We start from the raw sequence: 12,130 nt of genomic DNA, 5'->3' as shown, positions 1-12,130 counted from the left end.
AAATCTTTTCAACAAATGGTGGTGGCAAACTGGACAGCCTTACGAAAAAAAAAATTAACGTTGACCCTGACTTGACATCTTATACAGAAACAAACTCACAAAGGATCACAGATCTAAGTTAAGAGCTAAATGTTTACATTGCCTAACTTGCTATTTCTTGAGACTGCTACTAGCAGTCAAACTACATTTCTTAAGTAATATCGAGGGCATTCTATGATGGAAAAAAATGTAGGAAGAAGTTTATTCTTCTCCTTTCGTAAAGATTTATCATTTACTACCACCTATTAAAAACTAAGAAATCTAATACCACAAAGAGCCCATTTAACTAATACATAAATGTTTTAGACTACGAAGCTCTGTATTTGTACACTGCTTGTTAATATGCCATTAAGGACAGTTTGAGAAATTATGATCTTATTCAAAATTTTTGTTTTACACATTAGAAATCCGATGCCCATCCGAACACAGTGGCTCATGCCTATAATCTCAGCACTTCAGGAGGCCAAGGCAGGAGGATCACTTGAGCTCAGGAATTTGATAACAGTATGGGCAACATAAGTGAGACCCTGTCTCTACAAAAAATTAGCCAGACATGGTGGCACAGGCCTGTAGTCTCAGCTACTTGGGAGACTGAGGCAGAGGATCACTTGAGCCCAGGGGGTCAAGGCTGCAATAGGCCATGATCGTGTCACTGTACTCTCTAGCCTGGGCAACAGAGCAAGACCCTGTCTCAAATTTAAAAAAGAAAAAAAGAAAAAAAAAGAAAGGAAGAAACCTCATGTCATATCCAGAAAAAGTGACCCATTTGACCAAGTTCATTTGTCTAATGAGAGAACTCAGGCTTAAATTCTCTGTTCCTTGTGTTACAAAACAGATTATCATTTTCACTTTGTATACAATATGCCCTGGAGGTTTCATAAGCAAATATTCCTTCTATTTCTGGACTTTTACGCTCCCCTAGGCCATCCTTATCACAGCTTTTATCATTCTACTGTACAATAATCTCTGTTTTTCCCATAAGAATGAGGACTCCCTTTATGAAATATAAACTGATGATTTTTGTTTTGCACAACTAATTTCAGTGACAAGAAAACAGTGGAATCTCAGTAAAAGCTTCATGAATGAAAGGAGTTGGAAAAAAAGGATTTCCATGTTAACAACATAAAGATGTGCCTACAGAATTCCAAGAGACTACAAAACTCGAAGTAGGAAAGAAAGATACTAAGGAAAAATAATATAAGGAAGTAAGGCAAAATTAGTGGAAAATCAAGAGTAATATGCAGACAGCAAAAACTCAGAAAAGTCAACTCAATAAGATGCAACAGTATTACCAACATGGAGAAGATATTTGGTTCAGAACAGCTGGCACTTAATTGCTTAATCACAAAATAATTTCCAGACCTAAACACCAGAATATACTCTGCTCCACGCACAAAGCAACAAACTGATTACGATGTAAAATGACATTTAAGTAATTATTTCATTTTATAAGAAGAAGGTTAAAGCATCAGTTCAATATGTTGAAGGGAAACATTTCAAGCTTGTTCTCAGAATAAAAGTGTTTAAGTATATGACAACAAAAATACATGACACAAAAATCTAACAATTATTGATGATACCAATCCTTTGGCCTACATAAGCTAATTTAGGTCTCTTAAATGCCTTAGAGATGCATATCCCTTTAAACAGATTTGAGGAACTGAAACCTCTTCCTTTCCTAGACTGTATTAATCTGCAATCTGTTATAAGAATATAGATTTGCATATTTACATTCATAAGAATGTGGGTTGCCCTATTTCTTTTCCCCAATAATCTCCAAATCCCAAGATGTGCAATACAGAACTTTCCAAAAGTTCAAGTGTGGTGCTACACCTCTCTAATCCCAACTATTCAGGAGGCTAAGGTGGGAGATACACTTGAGCCTGGGAGGTCAAAGCTGCAGTAAGCCATGACTGTGCCACTGCATTTCCAGCCTGGGCGACAGAGCAAGACCCTGTCTCAAACAAACAAACAAACTTCTTGCTGGGTATTTAAAAACTCCAATAGTTCATCATCTTTTCAGGACATACTCCAGGAATTCAAAACAGCTGCCTCTCCAATGACCATCCAAGATTTGAAAAATTCCTAACATCTTTTTTATTTTTTAAATCAAAATGGGCATGAAATTTCTCATGGGAGTGTAAAAAGAAGTACAATGTATAGATTTCCATATGAGCTAAATACTGTATAAAACTTCCTCTATTAATTCTTGCACACTTCCTATGAGAAAAATTTCTTTGGAGATGAGAAATCTGAGGCTCAGAAATTAACTCTCTCGTCCAAGGTAAAATAGAGTGGTAAAAACTAGAAGCAAACATGTCTGATTCATCCTATAGCTCATTTTTTTTTAATGTATAAAATGTAAATACTGTTTTTATAAGAAGTAAGATGGCAGTACCGTTATCTTAAAACTTCTAGAGACTCTGTCCTTAAAGTCCTGCACAAGTAGAAATAACCGTTCTAGGGTCTCTTATAATTTGGCAAATGCAACATAGTAAAAAGGGACAGTAATTTAGAGACAGCCTGGATAAAGTCCTAAGTATTTAATATCTGGTAAGTTATCTACCTTTTCTTTTTTTTTTTTTTTGAGACGGAGTCTCACTCTGTCGCCCAGGCTGGAGTGCAGTGGCCAGATCTCAGCTCACTGCAAGCTCCGCCTCCCGGGTTCCCGCCATTCTCCTGCCTCAGCCTCCCGAGTAGCTGGGACCACAGGCGCCGCCACCTCGCCCGGCTAATTTTTTGTGTTTTTAGTAGAGACGGGGTTTCGCCGTGTTAGCCAGGATGGTCTCGATCTCCTGACCTTGTGATCCGCCCGTCTCGGCCTCCCAAAGTGCTGGGATTACAGGCTTGAGCCACCGCGCCCGGCTATCTACCTTTTCTAAGCTTCAATTCTGTCACCTCTAAAATGGAGAGGATTTTAAAAACGGCTTCTTGGTGAGCTGGTGTGAAGATCAAAGCAGGTAACGTGAAAGTGTGTAAGCTAAATTGTGACAAGTGCTGGTTACGATTTCATTGTTATTAATTTAAAAACCCAAGTGGGTTCAAAAAAACACGTTCAGCCAGAATTTATCCTACTTTTTATTCCCACGAATAAGCAATCTCTAAACTTAGGGAAAAAATATTAAACAGGCTGTCAAGAAAGACCTCAACAATTACAAAAAGGGACATAAAGATTCAAAGATTAATATGCTTTGATTTTTACTTATTAACTTTAAAATCTGAACAATTAGTTAGAAGATTAAAAAAGAAAACTACAGAGATTAGATCAGTCCTGATCAAGATGTTATTTCATGGGCCTACAAAGTTAATTACAGTAAGGTGAGAAATTGACATGAAGGTTATTTCCAAAAAGATCTACAGCAAAGCTTCCCAGTAAGTGTTGTCCCCAGGAAGAAAGGCTAGTCTGAAAAAAACATGAAGCTTTAATTGTCTTAAAATGGAAGCATGGGCAATGTGATCAGTAGGTGCCTTCTTTCACTTTAAATATCTGCTGGCAAGAGATTTAAAGGTGCTTTCATCATCACAACCCAATTTTTTCTTATCCAAAAACATTAACGTTATAATTTATAGGCAGGTGCTGTTTCAAACAGAACTAAGAGTAAAAACATTTTACTCTTATGGTTTTATTTAAATCTAACTTTAAAACACACCCTTTTTCTTACTCAAAGTTTTCTTCATATCAGAGCATTCAGAAGGAGCAGTTATATAACAAAACAGAGATTAATGGGAACATAGATGCAATATATAGAAAACACTTACTTTAATTCTCTGACCCTTCTGTCTTGCTTTGCTATTTAACTGCTTCATCTTGTGTATTGTACCTGAGATCAAGAGGCATAAAATACTATTTCAAAATTTGTGTGTCCTTTCTAATTACTGTATTTGATCTCCTAGTAGCTATAAAATGTATACTTTTTTCCCTTCAAAAATAACAATAGCAAACACACAATTTTGAGAAAATATCTATACTAGAGAAGAAAAAGTAACACTAATCTTTTACCCATCAATGCTGACAAAAGGGACAACTGAGTAAAAGCTATTTTATATTTCTTTATTCACACAACTCGATTTTCCCAGGTATTAATATAAGGAAAACTATTTATCAAAATCAAGCAATCTGGTTTAATACAGTCATAGCTAACTTGACAAAGCCTAAATAAAAAACACATCAAGTTTAATTCAGGAGTTATCATTTTGTGGGTGAAGTGAGTCTACATGATTTTATATCTTTCCCAGTCACCTAGTTGTACCAGTTTTGTGTTTTCCCCTTTGTGAAATTTCTTATATAACTTTGCAGTCTGGCTCCTATCCTCCGAATCCAAGTCTTATTTCATTATGAGTGGGTCTATGTACCATCTTTTCAGATCATCCTATTTTTTGCCACTCTTTCACCTTGGATCCATTCTTCATACCACAGTAAGTTAATATTTATAAAACATTTTGTGTATAAAATCTATTTTTAATTGGCTCCCAAAGAATAGATAACATTTTTTTTACAGAAATGTTATCCAGCCTCATCTCATACTATTTTCCCACAAAGTAAGCTGATTTATTATCTACCGAATTTTGTAATGAGACCACTGTACTGTCTCCATCATTCCACATTTCCAGACTTTCTTCCAGCCCTATTCAAATGCTATCTATCCTTTAAGAGTCTACTCAAACACTTCCTCCTCTATTAAGTCTTTCTTGACCATCCAAAGTAATCTCTCCCTCCTCTGGAATCTCATAGTAGCCAATAAAATTATTTTGGTAATTAACTATTTGCTGTCTAATTATAGCGTCTCCACTTCTGTCTTAAAAGAGTTAAAAAGTTTTCTGGTTTTTTTTTTTTTTTTTTTTTTTTTTTTTTTTTTTTTTTTTTTTGAGATCAGGTTTCACTCTGCCACCAGGGCTACAGTGTAGTGGTGCAATCTTGGCTCACTGCAACCTCTGCCTCCCCAGCTCTAGAGATTCTCCTGCCTCAAACTCACGAGTAATTGGGACTACAGCCAACACCACAACTGGCTAAATTTTTTCTTTCTTTTTTTTTTTTTTTTTTTAAGAGACGGCGTTTCGCCACGTTGCAGAGGCTGGTGTTGAACTCCTGGACTCAAGCGATCCACCTGCCTCAGCTTCCCAAATTGCTGGGATTACAGCTGTGAGCCAGCAACTTTTTTTTTTTCTTCACTACAGCCTCGATCCCTGGGTTCAAGCAATCCTCTCACTTCAGCCTCCTGAGTAGCTGGGACCACAGCTGCACACCACCAGGCCTGGCTATTTTTTTTTCTCTATTTTTTGTAGAGAGGGTGCTCTCATTTTGTTGTCCAGGCCAGTCTCAAACTCTTGGGCTCAAGCAATCCTCCCATTTTAGCCTCCCAATGTGCTGGGTTTACAGGCGTTGAGCTACCAAAAAAGTAACTCTTTAGGCAAATATGACTTATATGTCTAAGCATATTTCCTGAACTATAAGATACACATTTATTCACCTTTAACATTTAAGAAACTGAATGCATTTACAAATCTCAGCATCTTAAAATTGGGGGATCATGGTTAAGTCCAACCTCCCGAAAAGCAGGCCACCTATACTGTTCTTATGCCACTGGGCTCTGCTGGAGGAAGGAAACTACAAGTTGCCTCTGCCCACAGACACACTCTTAAGGCATCTGCTGTCAAATGTAAATGAACTACCCACCAGTTCCTTCTACACCTCCAGGCAGTATCACCCTGCTGAGGTCAGAAAAACCAAGGTTCTATTATCCTATTTCTAACTCACTACCTACAAACTATAGAGAGGTTCTTAGCCAAGCTCGTCCACATTAACGAAAAAATACTGAACTCCTGTTAAGAATGGAGAGAGCACTAAACAAAATTAAAGTTCCCTTTAGCCATATCTGGCAGGAATGGTCCAGGATTTGCAAGAGAAATGACATTAATCTCATCCAGATAATCTTATAGGCTGATTTTAGTTTCCATAAAATCTGAAAGCTTATGTTTACTTTCATTGAGTTTTTATTTAATTTTGTTTCCCTTATCCCAAGTCCCCAATCTATGGCTTTGCCTATGAACTTTAGAAGACTGGAGAAATACTTAAATCCTTGTATCCATGTATTTTCATTTTCAACCTAGTTGGGTCTATGAGGTTGCTGTCTGTTTGTATTTTTGACATCTGTTAAATGACCACTGCTGATGCTTTTTAAATGAACGGAATCCTCTTATCTCTTCATTGCTATAGGTATCAGAAGTCATAGCATATATTAAAACAAAAAGCCTCAGAACATACCTACTATTATCCCTTAATAAAAAAAAAAAATCTCTGATATCATCTTGTGCTGAATCATATACAGCAGCTAAATCAAGTATTTTAAAGCTAAATCATTATCACACACTGGTTTCCATTTTCTACTAACAGGTATAAGCCCCAAACTTTAGTGAGGTAGTTATTATTAGTACCCATCCCCTTTAAATCAATGAAAAAAAAAAAAAAGATAAAGGTAAAAACAAATAACTTGCCCAGAGTCACAGAGTGAGGAGGTAGAAGTGCCAGAAATAGAACCCAAAACAGCTTGATTTTAATGCTCAAGCTCTTAAATTCTATGCTATTCTACCCCACAATACACTATACTTGCTAGGTAAACTGTTCTATCATATTATGTCCCATGTCCTCTTTTATCAGCTGCAGACCCTCTTCTCTTTTCACCTTTCTCTTCTGTCTTGTCCCATTCCTTCAGGATATGGCAGAAAATGTATAGTTCTTTGAGTTGGGAAGTACTAAAGTAAAGGGGTTAAAAAGCACTAGCATAAGATTCAGAATATCTGAGTTCTGTCATGCCAGAGGCTGTCATTAACTAGTCACACAGCCTAGCCAAATCTCTACATACAGCACAAATCTACACTTGGTCAAATCTCAAACTTGTCGTTTCAGTTTCCTCATGTATGAAATAAAGAGACAGAATATATATAACCAATGCATCTTTCAGTTTTGAAAATTCCATGATACTGTAAAACACAGACGGAAGAAAGAGCAAAAAGATAAATGACTTTCATTCTGCAAGTCATAATACAGACAGAAGAGAAAACCATGGTGGATATTTAGCAATTTATTTTTTTAAAAAGCACCCAAGCTCTACTCAACTTAATGTAGCTTCTTTTTTAAAAAAATAACTACTATAAGATTATATATAGGCTGAAAAATGTTCATGATTAAAATGCCAACTCTTGATCACTGATGATTCCTATAAATCTAATTCCTATCAGCAGTTTCCTATCAATGAACTCAATTCTACCTTTTAAATTAAGGATTGACCAACTCTGTATCTTAGAAAAGAGCATCAATATACTTCTCTCTCTCCCACTCCTACCCCAGGATGCAAAACTCAATGGTACTTTAATACTCCAGAGCTTGGCATAGGTTGGCTAACACAGTTAAAAAGGCAGAGAAACCAAGATGACGTGGCCTCTTGACATTACCACAAACTCAAATAACTAGACATTCTAGAAACAGAATTTGTACATCAAGAAATATAACTATGAAAATGTACTTCAAATTATTATAAATAATAGTAATAGCAGTTATCACTTATTATATCAATAAATGAAATACTTCACACCTATTATTACATTTCATCTTCACCAAAACCCTACAAAATACGTGTAAAATTATCATAATTTTAGAGACCAGAAAACTAAGACACACAGAAGTAACTTCCCCATGGTCACACAGTACGTTTCCAAATCACTTTTTACCATTAATACCACCACCACCTACTTCAAGCTTCATCTTAAATCAACGTTGATTCTTTCCTTCCTCAACCTCCCAGCTTAATTAATCTAGTAAATCTAATGATTGTTCCCCGATTTGATTATATTCAGCAAACATGTATAGAGCACCCATTACGTATAAGGTGTTATACTAGAGAGACTGGTAACTTTTATATCCAAGTTTGGCAGGAAGAGACTGTTGCTTTCCCAAGAAAGAAATGAACAGCTGAAGAAGAAGGGAAATTGATTTTATTTATGTCCTTCATACATTTAAAAGAAATAAAAGTAGTTAAATTAAGCATGACTGAGTTGGCAAATAATTCTCACATATGACACTTAGAATACAGCATATTTGCAAATGTATCCATGTGTTTAAATTCATGTAATTGTTAAATACAGATCTAGTGAATTCTGAGATACATAGGTTTAAGGCCAACACTTATATAGCACTCATCACATATCAGACATTGATCTATGCAATTTCCATATATTGCCTTATTTAATCCTCAACAACCTCATGAAACAGATATCATTATCCCCATTTCACAGATGAATAAACTGAAGTACACTAGATTTAAATAACTTGTCCAGAATCTCACAGGTAGTAAGTGGCAGAGTTATGATTTATACCCAAGCAGTATGATTTCACAGTCTGTGCTCTTAAGCGCAGCCTTCTGAAGACAAAAAAAAAAAAAAAAAATCTGAAACTAGAATAAGTCATTAACACTTTAGTGAACAAGAACCACCACAATATTCTCTGGTCTTTATGCCTAGTACACCAACATTTCTATGTAATAAAGAATAAAAAACAAGGGAGAGAGGGAACAAACTCATTAACTAGATCTCTTGCCCATGTCTAAACTACCTGAGATTTTAATCACTCCTTTCAGTCTCAGGTGCTTTACCTTTATCACCACATTCACAAATTTCTAAAACTGGAAGTGCTATTCACAACATGATTCTATCTATATGTTCACGTGTGTGTCTATGCTCTCTGTACAGGTGGGCAGCAGGTGAAGACTGCAGAAACCAGGACTCTAACAAAAGTCGAGAGGTCTGCAGCTTACAAACCACAAATGTTGTGTTCCTTCCCTCTGGGTGTCTCAAACATGCTGAGACATGCTTAGGAAATGTGAAATCCACATTGCCTAAGAATGCCGACCATGCCTACCATTTCTTCTATAACCACTCTTAGGCACAATGTCTATTTTTATGTCAACCTAGTGAAATCTCTTCACTGAATGGACTGCTGTAGGTACTTCTGATAACCAGAAACTTAACCACCTCTACACTGCAAGGCTACTTTTCAGGTGGATTTGGTAAAAGCAGGGGCAGACACAGACTGCAGCTGTGCTAGAGTGACTTTTCCTAATTCTGAAAGAATGGGTATAAGCCTAACACGGAGATGAGAAGTTTGTGACCACTTAACTACGTGACTCAGGTGGAGCTCATTTATGCACCAAGGCTACTATAGTAGCACGGTATCTTACAATTAAAGTCAGGACCCTGTAAGGCAACTAGCGTACATAGCAAACATTTCCCTTGAAAAGCTATTAAATAAAGAATAAGTTCAATCAACATGACTTTGTGTAGCTACTCCCATACAGTAACATATAATTATACAATATTAATAGAGTTCATTTGCCAAATACGGTTTCATATTATTGTAAAGAAAGTATTGTTTCTCCCTTATAGTTTAGCATGGGAATGCGAGAGGGATAGAATGGCAGCTCAGACAGTTCAATTCATTTAAGTTTAAAGCATGTATATTGTATCTCCAACAAATTACTAATTTTGCAGTATCTAATACCCTTTTTTTTGGTCTACTAAGCATTTTTAAATGTCATAAAAAGTATAATAAAAAATTTCCATTTAGTGATGTTACTGAAAATCAAATTATTTTTAAATAATGCAATTTGCTGACAGAAATGTAATAGTTACATAATATGATAAAGTCTAAATAAATTTCATTTACGTGATTTCTACTGAAGTATCTGCAATTTCACTGTTTAAGTTGACAAATTTTTAACAAGTCAAAACTAGTCTTTAGCCAACATTAATATTTATTTTTGAATTTAAGAACCTCAATGTACTTAAATAAGAATTTACGAAATTCAATATACTAAAATAGGAGAATGAAGTACTTTAGTTGAGATTCTTATTAACACAATTATACCCATTTATGCTTATGATTATGAAAAAAAATGGTGAAGATGGTGAATGGTGTTAAAAGATGAAACCCCAAAAGCTGATAATTTCCCTATAAAGTAGTACTGAGGGAGGCTTCAAAGACAACCATAAAGTTCTCCTTGGCAAGAAGAGTTAAAGGGAATAACAGCTGGAAATTGGATCCAGATTTCTGTTTGAAAATGATACCAAAAATCTCTTAACTATCTCACCAAACCTTTTAGATTTAGACGATGACTAGGATAGAAGGAGAAAAATTAGTGAAAGAGTGGATTTCAATGGCAACAAAAATAAAGAAGGGTAGCATTAAATCTTCACTCTGTCTGATCTCTCAATAGACAGTTAGAAATACATATGCGGTTCTATGGTTCTATGAAAACTAGCTTACTACATAATCAATTTAACTTTTCACTGTACATAATACATACTAAAAATAAATAAACTAAGTAAAATACAGCATTTCAGTTTAACCTATAAATAGCAAAAAGAAAAGAAAGATTGCTTTGGATTTCATGTCTGAAGGCAAACTTAATTTGAAGATCATAAATTACATAAGTGTTTGGATACATTAGTATGTTTTTTTCTCCTAAAATCCTATGCAGCACTCAAGGGGGGCGGTAGAGGAGTGGGGAACAGTGAAGAAAGCCTGAAAGAGAGATAAATATAAGGCACCCAGCCACCATTTAATACATTCTAAGAAATAACATGTTATTACAAAGTAACTCAAGCCTCTGAAAAAAATAATCCAGTATTAATTAGTAGTATTGTGGGTTTCCCACTACATAAAACTCCTACCTTCAAAATCTAAACTGGATCCTATCTCACATGTTCATAATAATACTCAAAGAATCAGAAACGTTTAAGAGTGGAAGGAAATTTGGACATCAACCAGTTTAAGTAGCCTCAAGACAAAAACAATGCGTCCAAGATTAAATGGCTAAGACAAAAATAATGTGTCCAAGATTAAATGGCTGATTCACAACACAGTTGATAGTAAAATTCAAGTCCTGACATACTCAGCATACGGCTCTTTACACTACAATGTAGCTTTCTCAGCCTCTGATTCCCAAAAGTGAAACACAAAAACCCACCTTTAACAGCCTCTTTATGCATCTTTTTGGATTCCATATGACTATCCCAGTTCTTTCCAAAGGATTTAAGATAAGTTATACATAGGCTACAGCCAAATACAACAGTAAAACCCCGTATTTTAAAAGGCATTTTAACTCAGCATTTTTCAAAGCAAACTTGTGTAATCCATACTGAGACTATGCATTTCAATCACTTACTCAGTTTTCCTCCCATTAAGGCAATTTGCTTCTAGGGTTAACTACCCATAAATCTTAAGCTTGTCTCTTTCTTCTCTTGGTTAATTCTGAGAGAAATGAGAAATTCATTCACTTAAAGTATGGCCTTTTGGAAAAGTCTCTCTCTCTCTTTCTCTTTTCTTTTCTTTCTTTCTTTTTTTTTTTGAGATGGAGTCTCACTCTGTGGCCCAGGCTTGAGTCCAGGGGCATGATCTTGGCTCACTGCAACTCTGCCTCCCAGGTTCAGTGATACTCCTGCCTCAGCCTCCCAAGTAGCTGGGACTACAGGTGCCCACCCCCACGCCTTGGCTAATTTTTGTACTTTTAGTACAGACGGGGTTTCACCATGTTGGCTAGGCTGGTCTCGAACTTCTGACTTCAAGTGATCCACCTGCCTTAACCTCCCAAAGTGCTGGGATTACAGGCATGAACTACTGTGCCCAGCCTGGAAAAGTCTCTCTTAACCCCGTCAGTTTACCAGAGAAAGTCTGGGAGCAGAGTGCTTAATTTTATTCCAATTCTTTGATCTAATTTTCCATTTCCTGTCTCATTTTATAAAGTTTTGGGGTTTTTTCTTTTTGTTTTTTGTTGGAAAGGGCTCTAACCTTGTGACCTTAGTGTGCAGAAAGATGGCTTGGTCCTATTTCCTCTTAATTGTTAACCAAGAAATGTCATCCGTAATGTCTGTTTTGATATGCTTCCAAAAGGCAGGGCTACTGAGTTCCTGATGCAAAGGGCTGATGACTGTTGAAGCAAGGATGAGGGAGAGAGGCTGGAAGCTGGTACGTTGAAAGCCACTGCCATCTCGCAAAGCAAATAAACCAAACATATAGAAAAATGGCTAAATACATATGGAG

The 12,130-nt window shown here is 36.1% G+C and overlaps 1 protein-coding gene across 12 annotated transcripts in view; it reads right to left on the bottom strand.

Annotated features, from left to right (window-relative positions):
• Positions 1-12,130, bottom strand: part of TCF12 (transcription factor 12) — a 375,360-nt gene that overhangs the window by 217,026 nt on the left and 146,204 nt on the right. The window lies entirely within an intron of this gene.

This window comes from Macaca mulatta, chromosome 7 (assembly GCF_049350105.2).
Source record: "Macaca mulatta isolate MMU2019108-1 chromosome 7, T2T-MMU8v2.0, whole genome shotgun sequence".
In the NCBI taxonomy this organism is placed as follows: Eukaryota; Metazoa; Chordata; class Mammalia; order Primates; family Cercopithecidae; genus Macaca; species Macaca mulatta.
Note: the sequence above shows the minus strand (reverse complement) of the source record. Positions and strands in the feature narration are given on the sequence as shown.